The 14,191-nt window shown below is 41.8% G+C and overlaps 1 protein-coding gene across 3 annotated transcripts in view; it reads right to left on the minus strand.

The window, feature by feature from the left end:
- Positions 1–11,032, minus strand: part of LOC145351791 (non-selective voltage-gated ion channel VDAC1) — a 32,171-nt gene extending 21,139 nt beyond the window's left edge. Inside the window, exon 1 of one of the 3 annotated variants that reach the window (XM_080201428.1) lies at positions 10,928–11,032. The gene's annotated coding sequence lies outside the window, so the exon portion shown is untranslated. Of the gene's footprint in view, positions 1–8,740; positions 8,762–10,927 lie in introns of those variants that run through there. The other 2 variants (XM_080201431.1, XM_080201429.1) reach the window with 2 other exon arrangements.
- Positions 11,033–14,191: the final 3,159 nt, after the last annotated feature.

The raw sequence follows: 14,191 nt of genomic DNA on the forward strand, positions 1-14,191 counted from the left end.
TTATATGATAATTGCAATAACATTTGTATATATCACTGTAATTCTATTTAAGAGGGAATGGGAGTGTAGTTTCTAAAATGATGAAGGGAAAAATAGGCTTGAAAATGTCTATAGGATGCAACAGAACCATAGGTGACACCTATAAAATGATACGGAAACTTTAAGTTAGCTAGCAAAGGTTAATAACTTCCTATAAATTGCTGAGAGATATACTGAATTGAGAGTCACTACAGCCTCCAACTTCCTGAAACAGTAATTCCCATTATTGTGAGAAATTTGCTGCTCAGTTGTACCTTTGACAAAATGTGGCAGCCACAATCTGAGCTTTTGAGAGTGCCTCAGAATGTTGGAAAAGAAATATCAGAATATTTTTCCGTATTGATGTTGCAAGTTTTTATAAAAATTGTTCTTTTTACCTTTCAGGAGATAATACTACTCAGAGATAGTGGGTGTGTGAACAGTGTGTAAAGTGTGTGGGTGCACGTATGTGTAAAATTTATATATATATATACACACACACACACACACACACACACACACACACACACACACACACACACACGATAAAAAATATTTTCACCTGTACTTTTGCAGTTGGGTCAGGTTTTGTTCAACTTAACAGGAAATAATTATTTTCTATACCCCATTTTAAGACAGATATAATAGACTGTGTGTGTATATTTGAGTGCGCGCACGTGTGAAATTACATATATAAAAATAAATAATACACAATATCTATATATACACATGACAAAAACATTTTACACCGATACTTTTGCAGTTAGGTTGGGTTTTGGTCCATTTAATAGGGAATCATTTTCTGCACGCCATTTTAATGCAGATATGATGGACTTTATCCACATTGTATCCAGTATAACATTAACAAAATTAAGTCGCCCAAATTACAAAAATAAAAGGAATTTCAAACATATCCACATTATCTTCTTCCTTTACCCCTTTCATGAAAGCAGTGAAAACTTACACTGGCATACGGACCCACTGGTGCAACCTTCTAGTTCATCACCCAGGTTGTCTGCACATGCATGTACACACATATCAAGCTGCAAATTTTGTTTCTGCTCCTTAAGGCATTTCTTTACAGTGGAAAATAGTTAGCAGCTGCACTTTGGCATGCCACCTGGTCCAAAACTCCTGGAAGTGCCCACTCAAGCAGGAACTGCAAGGATGTTTGAGCAATTACTCTGCACGTCAAACCATCCAATATAACGCTAGAAATGCAGGTGCTGTTTTGTGTGGACTAAGTCTTGCTTCAGAGTGAGCTGAAAGCAGGTGATGTTCACCGAAACCTGTACTCAAGAACTCGGTTTTTCCCCAGTTGGGAGGCTTTTGACAGGGAGAGGATCCAGAAGAGAAGAACAGAAAGTAGTGTTTGTACTGAACTATAGTATTGCAATGAAACAGTTGTGAATCAGAATGTCTTATAGAGTCAGAGTCATAAAGGTTTACAGCATGGAAACAAGCCCTTCGGCCCAACTCGTCCATGTCACCCAGTTTTTACCATTAAGATATTCCCATTTGCCTGCGTTTGATCTCTATCCCTTTGTACCCATTTTATCCATGTAACTGTCTAAATGCTTTTTAAAAGACAAAATTGTACCCGCCTCTACAACTGCCTCTGGCAGCTCATTCCAAACACTCGCCACCCTCTTGAAAAAAATTGCCCCTCTAGACCCTTTCGTACATCTCTCCTCTCACCTTAAACCTATGCCCTCTAGTTTTAGACTCCGCTACTGTTGGGAAAAAGATGTTGACTACCTATCTTATTTATGCCCCCTCATTATTTAAACTTATCTTACGATTACTGGTACCTTAAAAAAGGCTTCATTTACCAGGTCACTGTTGCCCTGCAGACAGGACTCCAGAGCTGCTATGCTTCAAGTTCATACCAAGTCTGAGACAGATGATAGTGGAGAAATATGCAGCTCCCTACCTGGGAAAGTAAAGTGCGGAGCAGCAATACAATGGTGATTGCGACTCCACTGAAATTCTGAGCCCTTCTTAGGCCCTGGTACATTGACCTCAATGCACACTGAGCACTGCATTTATCCAAACCCAAGGAGGCCCTAAACCTCTGACTTGTATCACAGCAATGGACAAACAGCTCTTGCCAAATATACACTCTGATTGTTGGAGTCTAATCATTACCACTCAATGAAAGCACGCAGCACTGTTGAATAAGTAAAAATCCTGCACCGCTGTTGGAATGGTGGAGGAGGCACTTTTAATTTTACTATGGCTTTAAAACCTACATTACAACATCAGAAGCACAGTGCATATAAGTGTGAATCACTATGTAATTAAATCATCCAAATCAGCAAATCTACCAGAGCTCATTAATATCATGTTGGCCATAGATCTTTCTTCGTAGCATTCTGCCCCATAAATATTTCCACAGATAGAGTGTTGCCAGTAATTTGTTAGTTGAAGTGGCAGACCGACCACTTCAGCAAAGCTGTAAGGCAGCCCCACCCAGCAAAAATAGGAGAACTTCACATTTCAGAACATTGTGTTAACATCAGTTCAGCCTGGACTTTTAGCAATTGAAGCATTTACAGGGATAATCAGAAAATACAGCGCATACAATCAATTTCCCACATGGAAATAAAACCTTTTCTTAAAAAAAAACAAGAAATTTGCTCTTTACTGCACAGCTCCAGATAAAGTCCATTTCTGATATTTAGTGATGAGCCAAAGGCTAAAAGTGACATTCATGAGCTTTGGGACTGTATGTTATACAGCAAAACAAAGAAATAACATGTTGTAACGCCATATTTATAGTTGACATTCTGGCAGATAGAGTATAATGTTAGTGAATGTGAGTTCATCCATCTTGATAGGAATAACAGCAAAAATGGACTATTATTTAAATGGTAAAAGATTGCAGCATGCTGCTGTGCAGAGGGACCGGAGTGTCCTTGTGCATGAATCACAGAAAGTTGGTTTGCAGGTGCCGCAGATAATTAACAAGGCAAATGGAATTTTGTCCTTCATTGCTAGAAGGATGGAGTTTAAAAACAAGGAGGTTATGTTACAGCTGTGTAAGATGCTGGTGAAATCACACCTACAGTATTGTGTACAGTTTTGGTCTTACTTGAGGCACTGGCGGGGGTACAGAGGAGATTCACTAGGTTGATTCTGGAGTTAACAGGGTTGGCTTATGAGGAGGGACTGAGTAGACTGGGGCTATACTCATTGGAATTCAGAAGAACGAAGGGAGATCTTATAGGAACATATAAGATTACAAAGGGAATAGATAAGATAGAAGCAGGGAAGTTGTTTCCACTGGCAAGTGAAACCAGAACTAGGGGGCATGGCCTCAAAACAAGGGGGAGCAGATTTAGGACTGAATTCAGGAGGAACTTCTTCACAAAGGGTTGTGAATCTGTGGAATTTCCTGCCCAGTGAAGCAATTAAGGCTACCTCATTGAATGTTTTTAAGGCAAGGACAGATAAATTTTTGAACAGTAAGGGAACCGAGGATTATAGTGAGCAGGCTGGTAAGTAGAGCTGAGTTCACAAAAAGATCAGCCGTGATCTTACTGAATGGTGGAGCAGGCTGAACAGGCCAAATGGCCTACTCCTGCTCCTAGTTCTTATTCACATTACTTTTACACTATCATTTCAATTTGTATTTCTAGAGCCCTTTCACTGCATTGATGCTGACAGCCAATGGCCACCACATGGATTGAGTTAAAACTAGTTTCTCGCCATTCATCCAAGGAAGTGGGCATCATTTATTGCCCATCCTTAATTACCTACAGAAGGCATTGGTGAGCCATCTTTTTCAACCACCACAGCCCAAGTGTTGAAATGACTATTAAATTCTGTTCGGAAGAGTGTTCCAGGATTTTGACCCAATGAAAAAAGCAACAATATCTTTCCAATTGAGAATGGTATGCCACTTGGAGGAGCAACTGGAGGTAGCGGTAATCACACGCATCTGCTGTTTCTCAGACAGTGCTCCTAAAAGATTCCTGCTGTGACCCTATTTTAATGAGCAGTAGTGGAAAGGAGTTGAACATGCCCCAAATCCACTCCTCCTACCCTATCTTCTCCTGATTCATCTTCAACTCCTCCTTCCTCACCCTTTTCCTCTCCACTTTGCCCTAACATCAATCCCTACTTCACCTCCTTCCATTTCTTCTGACTTTGCCCCCCATCACCACTTCTTCATCTCCTCTATCACCCCCTAAGCCCCACAGTCTCTATCTTCTTTCTCCGCCACCCCTATCTTCCCCCTCTATCTGCCTCACCACCTTGAACAAGGGGCAGATGGGGCAAGTACAGAAGGACAGTCAGTGATGGTGTGAAAATCAGGAGGGATTGAATGACAGAACAGTGAATCTTCCAGGGTCAAAGGGAATGATAATGGGGCAAGAAGAGAAGCAAAAGATGTGCCTAGAGCAGTTTAATATCAGTAATGGGTAAAGTTTTGGAGATAATTTGGAGAGGCTTGAATTAGTTAAGGTGAGGCAGCACAGATTTGTAAAAGACAGGTAGTGCTGGACTAATCTAATTTGTTGAAGTAGTAAGAGAGAAGATTAATGAAGGCAATAGAGTGTATGTTGTGTTCATTTGACAAAGAACTACATGAAAGCTTTAACAAAACTGAGGTGCATGGATAGGTAGGTGAGTATCAGCTTGGATAAAACAATGCTTAAGGTCAGAAAATAGTACATGATAAACGGCTGTTTTTCACACAGGAGGGTGGTAGACAACAGTATTATCTGAAGGTCGCTGTTAGAACAGCAGCTTTTTTTGATTACTTGGACATAGGAATTCAGAGTAAAGCTTCAAATTTTTATTAGCAAGCTTGGAAGTGTGACAGTGAAGATATACTACTCAGTTGCAACAGGGCATTGATAGGGTTGCAAAATGGATGGACAAGTAGTAGCTTGAATGTAATACAGTGAACAGGTGATGCAGTTTGCAGAAAAGAGATAGATACTATATAGACTTACAGACCAGTTGGGAAGTCCACAAAGGTCCTCCACCATAGTATAATGGGGGCTGGAAGCAGTGTAAAACCACTGAGGCTGTATCCACCAGAGAATACTTGACTTGTAATGAAGATGTGCATTTTAAATATAAACTATAAATTACAATGAGGCTTCTCATGTATCGTATGGGAGAAAATTGATCTGCATTTATGTAATGAAATATTACGTGCCAACATGAGTTAAGAAAGGCTACTAACGTCTCTACTTTCTCAGAAGATTAAGGAAATTTGGCATGTCAGCTAGGGCTCTCACCAACTTTTACAGATGCACCATAGAAAGAATTCTTTCTGGTTGTATCACAGCTTGGTATGGTTCCTACTCTGCCCAAGACCTCAAAAAAACTACAAAAGGTCGTGAATGTAGCCTGATCCATCATGCTAACCAGCCTCCCATCTATTGACTTTGTCTACACTTCCCAGTGCCTTGGTATGCTAATACATGTGACAATAATAAATCAAATTTTAAAAATGTAATGTATTTCTACAATTTTTTTGAATGAAGTATATTTTTGCAGGGGGCGGGGGGGAGGCAGTGGAGGAATGGTACAGTTCAAAAGAACGTGCAGGAACAGAGGAACCTAGTCCATGTATGTAAGTCTTTGAAATTGGCAGGACAAAATATGTAGTATGTATGGAGTACAAGAGCAGACAAATTATGCTATACCTCCATATAATTCTGGCCAGGCCACAACTAAATTACTATGCCTAGATCTCATTCCATACTGTAGGGAGGCTGTGACGTTCCTGGAGAGGGTGCAGTAAGTTACCAGAATGGTCTCAGAGATAAGAGAATTTTGGAGAAGCTAGTGGATATTTCCCATGAGGCAGAAGTTGTTGAGGGAAACTCTGATAAAGGTGTACAAGATTATGACAGGTTTAGACAAAGAAAATCTGTTCCCATTAGTGATGGTACAAGGACAGGCGGACACAGATTTTAGATTTTGGCCAAGAGATAAAATGGGGGGAAATATGATAAATAACTGTTTTACACATGGGTGAAAATGAACTGGATCTCATTGCCTAAAAGGATGGTGAAAGTGAATATGACTAATGATTTCAAAAAGAAACTGGACTGACACTTGGAGGAAATAGCTTGCAGGGCAGCTAGAACAGGAGTGATTGCATTGCTCTTTAGAAAGCCAGCATTGACTCCATGCGCCAAACAGCCAGTCTTTGTGCAGTTATGACTATGAACCTCTTCATTACAATATTTTAATCATCTTCTGCTATGCATTATACTCTGCATGTGTCTATAACTAAATGAAAAACTTTTTATAGTACCTTTCATTATCCCTGGATATGCCAAAGTGTCTCTATCCAAAATATTGAACATTGCTATACTGTTTAATCCTGAACTAATCTTCCTTCTCCACATTTGATACATCAAAGATTCTGATTCACTTGAACCTGTCACTACCTCTCCTCCTTGTAATTTTCTTTGTTCTTTAGAGGGATATGGTCCGGGCAGAGTAGGGAGGTTTTAGTTCAGTCGGGCAGCATGGTAGGTGCAGGCTTGGAGGGCCGAAGGGCCCGTTCCTGTGCCGTCATTTTCTTTGTTCTTTGAGCTTAAACACAATTGTTCTGACAACATTTTTCCTGTCCCACTTGGCTTTGAAAACTATGATACATCCAAAGTGACAGTTCATGTTCTCATCCATACCAAAATCGACATCACCATTTCCCATCTTTAGCAAGCTTCACTAGACCTCTGTGCCTCAACTAATTGACCAAGAATTTCATTTTTGTCTTCAATTCCATCTGTGGCTTTGCTCCAACCAACATCTGATATTTTCCTCTGACAGTACATTTCAAAAACTCAGCATTTATCTGACAACAAATGACTCCCTGTTCCCTACCCACTAGTTTTTTTTTAAATTGACTCTCTTTCATCACTGTGCCACCACATTTGGATCTCTCTCCTGTAGCATTTCCATAAACCACACTGTTTAGCAATTTATTCATGTGCCCTAATCTTTCTGCCCTCCAGTTTTCTATCTACACTGTAAAGCACTTTGTGACAGCTCTGACAGAAGTTTATGTAAATGCAAACTGTTATTGTTAATATCTGGTTGGAATTGAGCAACAGAACTGTTACACAGCACCATTAACAAAAGATGTGAGCTTCTCAAGCTAGACTAATGAATCTTATTATATGAGATTGCCTCCCCTTAAGAGCAGTATTTCTTCTTAAATGTTGAAATATTTGACAAGAATGATATAAGCATTCTGTAAAATAAACTATCCTAGTAACCAGCCTCTGAAACTTACTGTTACAGGTTCAGATTAGCAAACTAGCAACAACTAGATTTATCTAATTATGACAATGTAAACTCCATTATCTAGCTTAATAATAAATATCCCAATAATAGAAATAGAAAGTGGACATTGATGCAGTGGCAAGAGTTCCTTAATTCTGTTTTCACGTAGATCTGTAATCATTACCCCTTAAGAACATGGATGATAGTAAATGAATTAGAATTAGTGAACCAGCTTTTTTTTTGCAATGTGAAATTGATTTCAACCAGTCACAAGATTTGCATCAGTGGGTTGCATAACAAGCCATCTACCACTTGATCCTATTGCTAAATTCTACTTTTACCATTTCTGTCCAGAATGACTAATTGGTCATCTTTAACTTTGTACTCTACCACTCAAAGCAGCCACTAGGTCCACCCTTGGGTGATTTCACTTCATAAAATCCTTTTTACAATCTCATGTCTCAGATCTGCTGTAACCTTGAAAGACTAAGAGGCATGTCCTGATCAATGTAACAATTTTACACATCTGATCTAGTGCCGGATTCTCTTTTACCTAATCCTTCCAAATTTGCTACCTGTAATAAGACACTTTGTGTGAAGATTCACAAAGTCTGAAGAGACCTTTAAGCTGTCACAGAGGGAGTGTGTTCTTTTAATTTACTTTCCTTACATCAGTTTGACTAGTTCCCTTGATCATGTCAAACATTACACGGCATCTATCAACTTGTGTCAGTCACCTTTTTTGGTGATGCCTCCCACAAGTTGTCAAATGGCTATTACCTGTTTAGTTAGAACTTTTGAGTGGAGTGCGATTTTCACATTTAATTTCTAGCTCATTATCTGATCCATTCTCAAATTTGCATAGCAACTGAAAAAAGTACAAGTAGTCTATTTCCTAGCAACACCAGATTTCATAGATAATCAGCCAATCAGACAATACGATGGTCTGAAGCCTTACAACATAAAACTACAGAATAATTCCACAGCTAATATTACTGGTCTTGGCAATAGAGTAGCTCTTTTGACTGAGTCAGCAGACAGAGTGTCCAGGGACTTGAACAAATCTGTATTGTAACCAAATTTATTGAGAATGGTTAGATAGAAAGCAAACTGTGGGGAAGAGACTGCAAAAAGGATATAAATAGGCTAAGTGAATGGACAAAAAAAAAATTGGCAGATGGAGTACAATGTGGGACAATGTGAAGCTGACAACTTTGGCAGGAAGAGTAGAAAACAAGAATATGATTTAAATGGAGAGGCTACAGAATACTGCAAACATATAGGGATCTGGGTGTCCTTGTACATGAATCACAAAATGTCAGCATGCAGTTACAGCAAGAATTTAGTAAGGAATACTGGCCTTTATTGCAATGGGATGTGGTATAAAAGTAAGGAAGATTTGCCACGACCTTGCAGGACATTAATCAGACCACACCAAGAGTACTGTGTACAGTTTTCTCACCTTAGTTAAAGAAGGGAGCTCCTTACATTGGAAGCAGTTTCAAAAGATTGTAAGAGACATTTAGCATCATCATACAGCATGCTATAGAATTAGTTTCAGTAAAAAATGATCTTGTTTCTGTTCTTGTGTTAAAAACACCTAACTGCCTCAGTCCTTTAAGGAAGGAAATCTTCTATTCCTATCTGGTAGGACTTATATATGTGGTTCCAATCCCACCCACTCCAATATGATTGACTCTGAACTATCTTCAATGTGGCCTTTTAGACCACTCAGCTGAATCAAATCACATGCAGTATTTCAAAGAAGCAGCCCATCATCTTCCCAGAAAAGTAGATAAAGGAAATGAATGCTGACCTAGCCAATGACACCCTTACCAGGGAATGAAAAACCATTTAATGTTGCAACTTGGTTAGTTGAAATATGTACACCCGATCACCACAAAATATTATCTACCGATTTAGATCTGGCTTAAAGTCAGCTCACAATATTATTCCCCCCTTTGTACAGGAATCAGACTTAAGGGAAACTTGGAGTACCTCATGCAACATTCTATTTCAAGTCGCAATTCAAAGTCTTAATGAAGTTTTACATCAAAGAAGCAGATTCAATGGAGGACACAAGTACAGAAACCTCTGATATTCAAATTTTTTTTATTCGTTCATGGGACATGGGTATCACTGGCTCAGCCAGCATTCATTGCCCATCCCTAGGGTAGTCAGGATTACATCATATTGCTGTGGATCCAGAGTCAGACCAGATAAGGATGGCAGATTTCTTTCCCCAAAGGAAATCAGTGAAGCAGATGGGTTTCTACAACAAGTCAACAATGGTTTCATGGTCACAATTAGACTTTTAATTCCAGATTTTTATTGAATTAAAAATTCACCATCTGCAGTGGCGAAATTTGAACCTGGGACCTCAGAACATTACTTCAGGTCTTTGTGATACCAGTTCAGTGACAACGCCACTATGACATCGCTTCTCCCAACAATCGTTAAACTGAAAGGCAGACTTTATAAATGCATTCATGAATAATGATTTTACAATGGTGTGCTAATTCAAAGCCAAATCTTAAGCAATCCCATCTTAAGCAATGCTTATCTCAACTTTTAGCAAAAAGATCCCAACATTGCAAATAACTAACAAACTACATTTCCAAATTAAAATAAATTATACTGATATGTTAAACAATCCTAAAACATTAAATGGAAATGCATATTGGTACTGATGCTTGATATATTCGCTATTTTAACACTGCAAACTAAGGCCGATATTTGGGGGACAGCATTCTCCGTGAAGGTCATGATCAATGATATTATGAATGCTGCACTGAGCAGCATTCCTCACATTTATACTCTCAGGAATGAAGTAAAATATCTAGATGAAAGCCACTGTAAACCCTGATCACAAATTGACTTAAAAATACCAGAGGAAAAAATATTCTGTACTAATCAGTCTTGGTACCCATCATTCATAATAGGGTTAATGCAGGTGTCAAAATATTCGCTTTCCAAAGTGTGTTCTCGATGAGCAGCATTTTTAGTTTTTGTACAATCATCTCAAAGAAATTCAGACATGTACAATTGCTCGTCATTCTAACCCAACCCACACATCTGGGGAGCTATTTACAAGCTGGCAGGACTTTTCGTCTGCATGTTTCAAAAGCACATACAATAGGTATAGACGAACTGCATATTTACAAGTAGAGTTCGAAATAAAAGTAAAATAAATTGTAAATCGTTAAACTCAAAGGCAGGTTTTATGAATACAGCAGCAATGAAGTGTACTGGCAAACGCGGCACTAGTCAAAAGCAGTGCTACAAAGCCTCTGGCCAAGAGATGTGCAATAGCTGTCAGCGTCCCAACCTTGCGTGCTCTTAAAGGTCACTCCAGCCGTCACACAATAAAACCCAGCCAGCTGAACACATTGATCCCTACTGCGAAATATCTAATGCCTTTAACCCGCTCTGCTCTTCCATGGATTCAACCTCGAGGCTGAGGGGAGGGACCCTGAGAAAGACCTGCCTGAACACGATGCCATCCACTTACTCATGGCCCCGGCCTTTCAAATAAACATTTTGTTCAGCAACCTTCCAGACCAAGGCACTAATTTCCTTCTCTTCCCATCCCGCAACATATTATATCCAAGGTTTCCACCTTTCGCCAGTGTTATAGGCCCACACGTACCGCGCAAGAGCACACACCGACTGGACGCGGATGAGATCCAGCAGACGGCAACCTCCAAACGAACCACACAGCAGCACAGGCACTGGCCCAGAAAGCAAACTGCACATGCGCGAAGCTCCGGCGCCGATTGAAGAGCGCCTGCGTGTAGTGGGAGGGGGCCGGGGGGCGGCTAGGGACGGCGCCTGCGCGTAAAGGGGAGAGAGAGAGAGAGAGAGGAGGGGAGGGGGTGGTGCCTGCGCGTAAAGGGGGGAGAGAGAGAGGGGAGGCGAGGCGACGCCTGCGCGTAAAGGGGAGAGAGGCGAGGCGAGGCGGCGCCTGCGCGTGAGAGAGAGTGTGAGGAGGTGGCGCCTGCGCGCAGAGAGAGGGGCGGCGCCTGTGAAGTTTTAAAGAGGCGAAGCGCCAACGGTTGGAGAGGCTTATTCGGGTGAACGGCTCAGAACTTTCTCAACCAGCTTATGTCGGCGTTTACATTCCACTGAACCTCCTCCTGTCTTCCCTCATCTAAATCTACCAGTGTATTCATCCATTCCTTTCTCCCTCATGTCTGTTTGGTTTCTCCTCAAGTGCACCTGTATGGCTCCAACCACTCCCCATGGTACCGAGTTCCACATTCTCACCACTCCTTGGATAAAATTTTTTCTGCTGAATTCCTTGTTGGATATATTAATGGCTATCCGATATTGTTGGCCACTAGTTATGAGGAGACACTCTGAATCTTTCTTTGGTGGTGGTAGTGACAGCCTTGCACCTGGTAAGATGATGGTTCGAGCCAAGGTGGTCAACTCTGTGTGAAGCATCATCTATTTGAATAGAGGGGAATACGGTAGGATGAGAGAAGAATTGGCGAATGTAGACTGGGAGAGCGCGTTGGAGGGAGGGTCTGTTGAGGAGCAGTGGAGGATCTTTAAGGAGATCTTTCTTGGTGCTCAACGGAAATTTATTCCGATGGTCGAAAAGGATAGTAGGAGGAGAGGTAATAAGCCGTGGATAACGAAGGAGGTGAAGGAAAGTGTTAAACTAAAAGCGGAGCAATTTAGAGTAGTTAAGAGTAGTGGGCGAGAAGAGGATTGGGAGAGGTTTAAATGTCAACAAAGATTGACAAAGAAGTTGATAAGGAAGGGTAGGAGAAACTATGAAGCTGGGCTAGCGCTTAATATAAAAAAGGATAGCAAGAGTTTTTATAAATATATAAAAAGGAAGAGGCTGGCTAGGGTGAATGTTGGTCCTTTAGAGGATGAGAAAGGGGACCTAGTGGTAGGGGAAGGGGATATGGCTAAGGTATTGAATAACTTTTTTGTTTCTGTCTTCACGGAGGAGGACGTGAATAATTTGCCGGGTGTTAGCGATGGAAAGGTGGTAGGACTGGAGGGTCTTAATGACATTACTGTTACTAGAAAGGCGGTGCTCGACAGACTGGAGGGGCTGATTGTGGACAAGTCCCCAGGACCGGATGGAATGCATCCGAGGGTTCTGAAAGAAATGGCGGAGGTGATAGTGGATGCCTTGGTGGTTATTTTCCAGACGTCGCTGGATTCCGGGGAAGTGCCGGATGATTGGAAAACGGCTAATGTTACGCCGTTGTTTAAGAAGGGTGCCAGGCAAAAGGCGGGGAATTATAGGCCGGTTAGTTTAACGTCTGTGGTAGGTAAAATGTTAGAATCCGTCATTAAGGAGGAAATTGCGAGGCATTTTGAAGGGAATTGCTTGATAGAGCAGACGCAGCACGGTTTCATTAAAGGGAAGTCGTGTCTGACAAATTTACTGGAGTTCTATGAGGATGTGTCTAGGGCGGTGGATAGAGGAGAGCCGGTGGATGTGGTCTTTCTAGATTTTCAGAAGGCGTTTGACAAAGTGCCTCACAAGAGGTTATTGCAGAAGGTCGAGGGACATGGAGTTGGGGGTAGAGTGTTAGCGTGGATAGAGGATTGGTTGTCAAATAGGAGGCAGAGAGTGGGGGTCAACGGGTGCTATTCGGATTGGCGGATGGTGACTAGTGGAGTGCCCCAGGGGTCGGTGCTGGGACCTCAGCTTTTTACCATTTATATAGATGATCTGGAGGAGGGAACCGAGTGTAGAGTGTCGAAATTTGCTGATGACACCAAGATTGGGGGAATGGCAAATTGTGCGGAGGGTGTGGAGAGTCTGCAGAAGGATCTAGATAGGCTGGGCGAATGGGCCAGGAAATGGCAAATGGAATTTAATGTTGGCAAGTGTGAGGTGGTCCACTTTGGTAGGAAGAATGGTAGGAAGGACTATTACTTACGGGGCGAAAAACTGCAGCAGGCGACGGTGCAGAGGGACCTCGGGGTCCTTGTGCATGAGTCGCAAAAACCCAGCTTGCAGGTGCAGCAGGTGGTCAGGAAGGCGAATGGGATGCTGGCCTTCATAGCGAGGGGGATTGAATATAAAAGTAGGGAGGTCTTGCTGCAGCTGTATAGGGCATTGGTGAGGCCGCAACTGGAGTACTGTGTGCGTTTTTGGGCGCCGCACCTGCGCAAAGATATTTTGGCCTTGGAGGGAGTGCAGAGGAGGTTTACTAGGCTGATACCGGAGTTGAGGGGGTTGAGCTATGAGGAGAGGCTGAATAAACTGGGCTTGTACTCGTTAGAGTTTAGAAGAATGAGAGGAGATCTCATTGAGACGTATAAGATGATGAATGGGATGGATAGGATAGAGGTGGAAAGACTCTTCCCGCTCAAAAAAGACAATAGGACTAAGGGGCACAGCCTCAAGATAAAAGGGGGGCGGTTTAGAATGGAGTTGAGGAGGAACTTCTTCACTCAAAGGGTGGTGAATCTCTGGAATTCTCTGCCCGTTAAAGTGGTGGAGGCTGCCTCGCTAAATATTTTTAAGACGCGGGTTGATGGGTTTTTGATAGGAGAGGGGATTAAGGGTTATGGGGAGAGGGCGGGAAAGTGGAACTGAGCAGCAACAGATCAGCCATGATCTTATTGAATGGCGGGGCAGGCTCGAAGGGCTGGATGGCCTACTCCTGCTCCTATTTCTTATGTTCTTATTGTGGCACCGGAGGCCCACCCTAACCTGGCAGTCTCTCCTGCATTTGCTGTACAAAGAAAGGCAGTGAATCCAGAAAGTGTCTCACTCAGTTCCTTCCTCTCATCCAGCTGAGCTTTTCATTTCTACTCATCTCTTCCAGTGCTCTTCCAAACAGCGAGATCATGGCTGTCAGCAGTTGTTTCCCAATTGACAGTATCCATTTCCACTTTCTTCACATCTCACTCGAAGATGTCCTTTTAGTGGAGG

Source organism: Carcharhinus amblyrhynchos, chromosome 13 (assembly GCF_965287045.1).
Source record: "Carcharhinus amblyrhynchos chromosome 13, sCarAmb.v2.hapA, whole genome shotgun sequence".
Taxonomy (NCBI): Eukaryota; Metazoa; Chordata; class Chondrichthyes; order Carcharhiniformes; family Carcharhinidae; genus Carcharhinus; species Carcharhinus amblyrhynchos.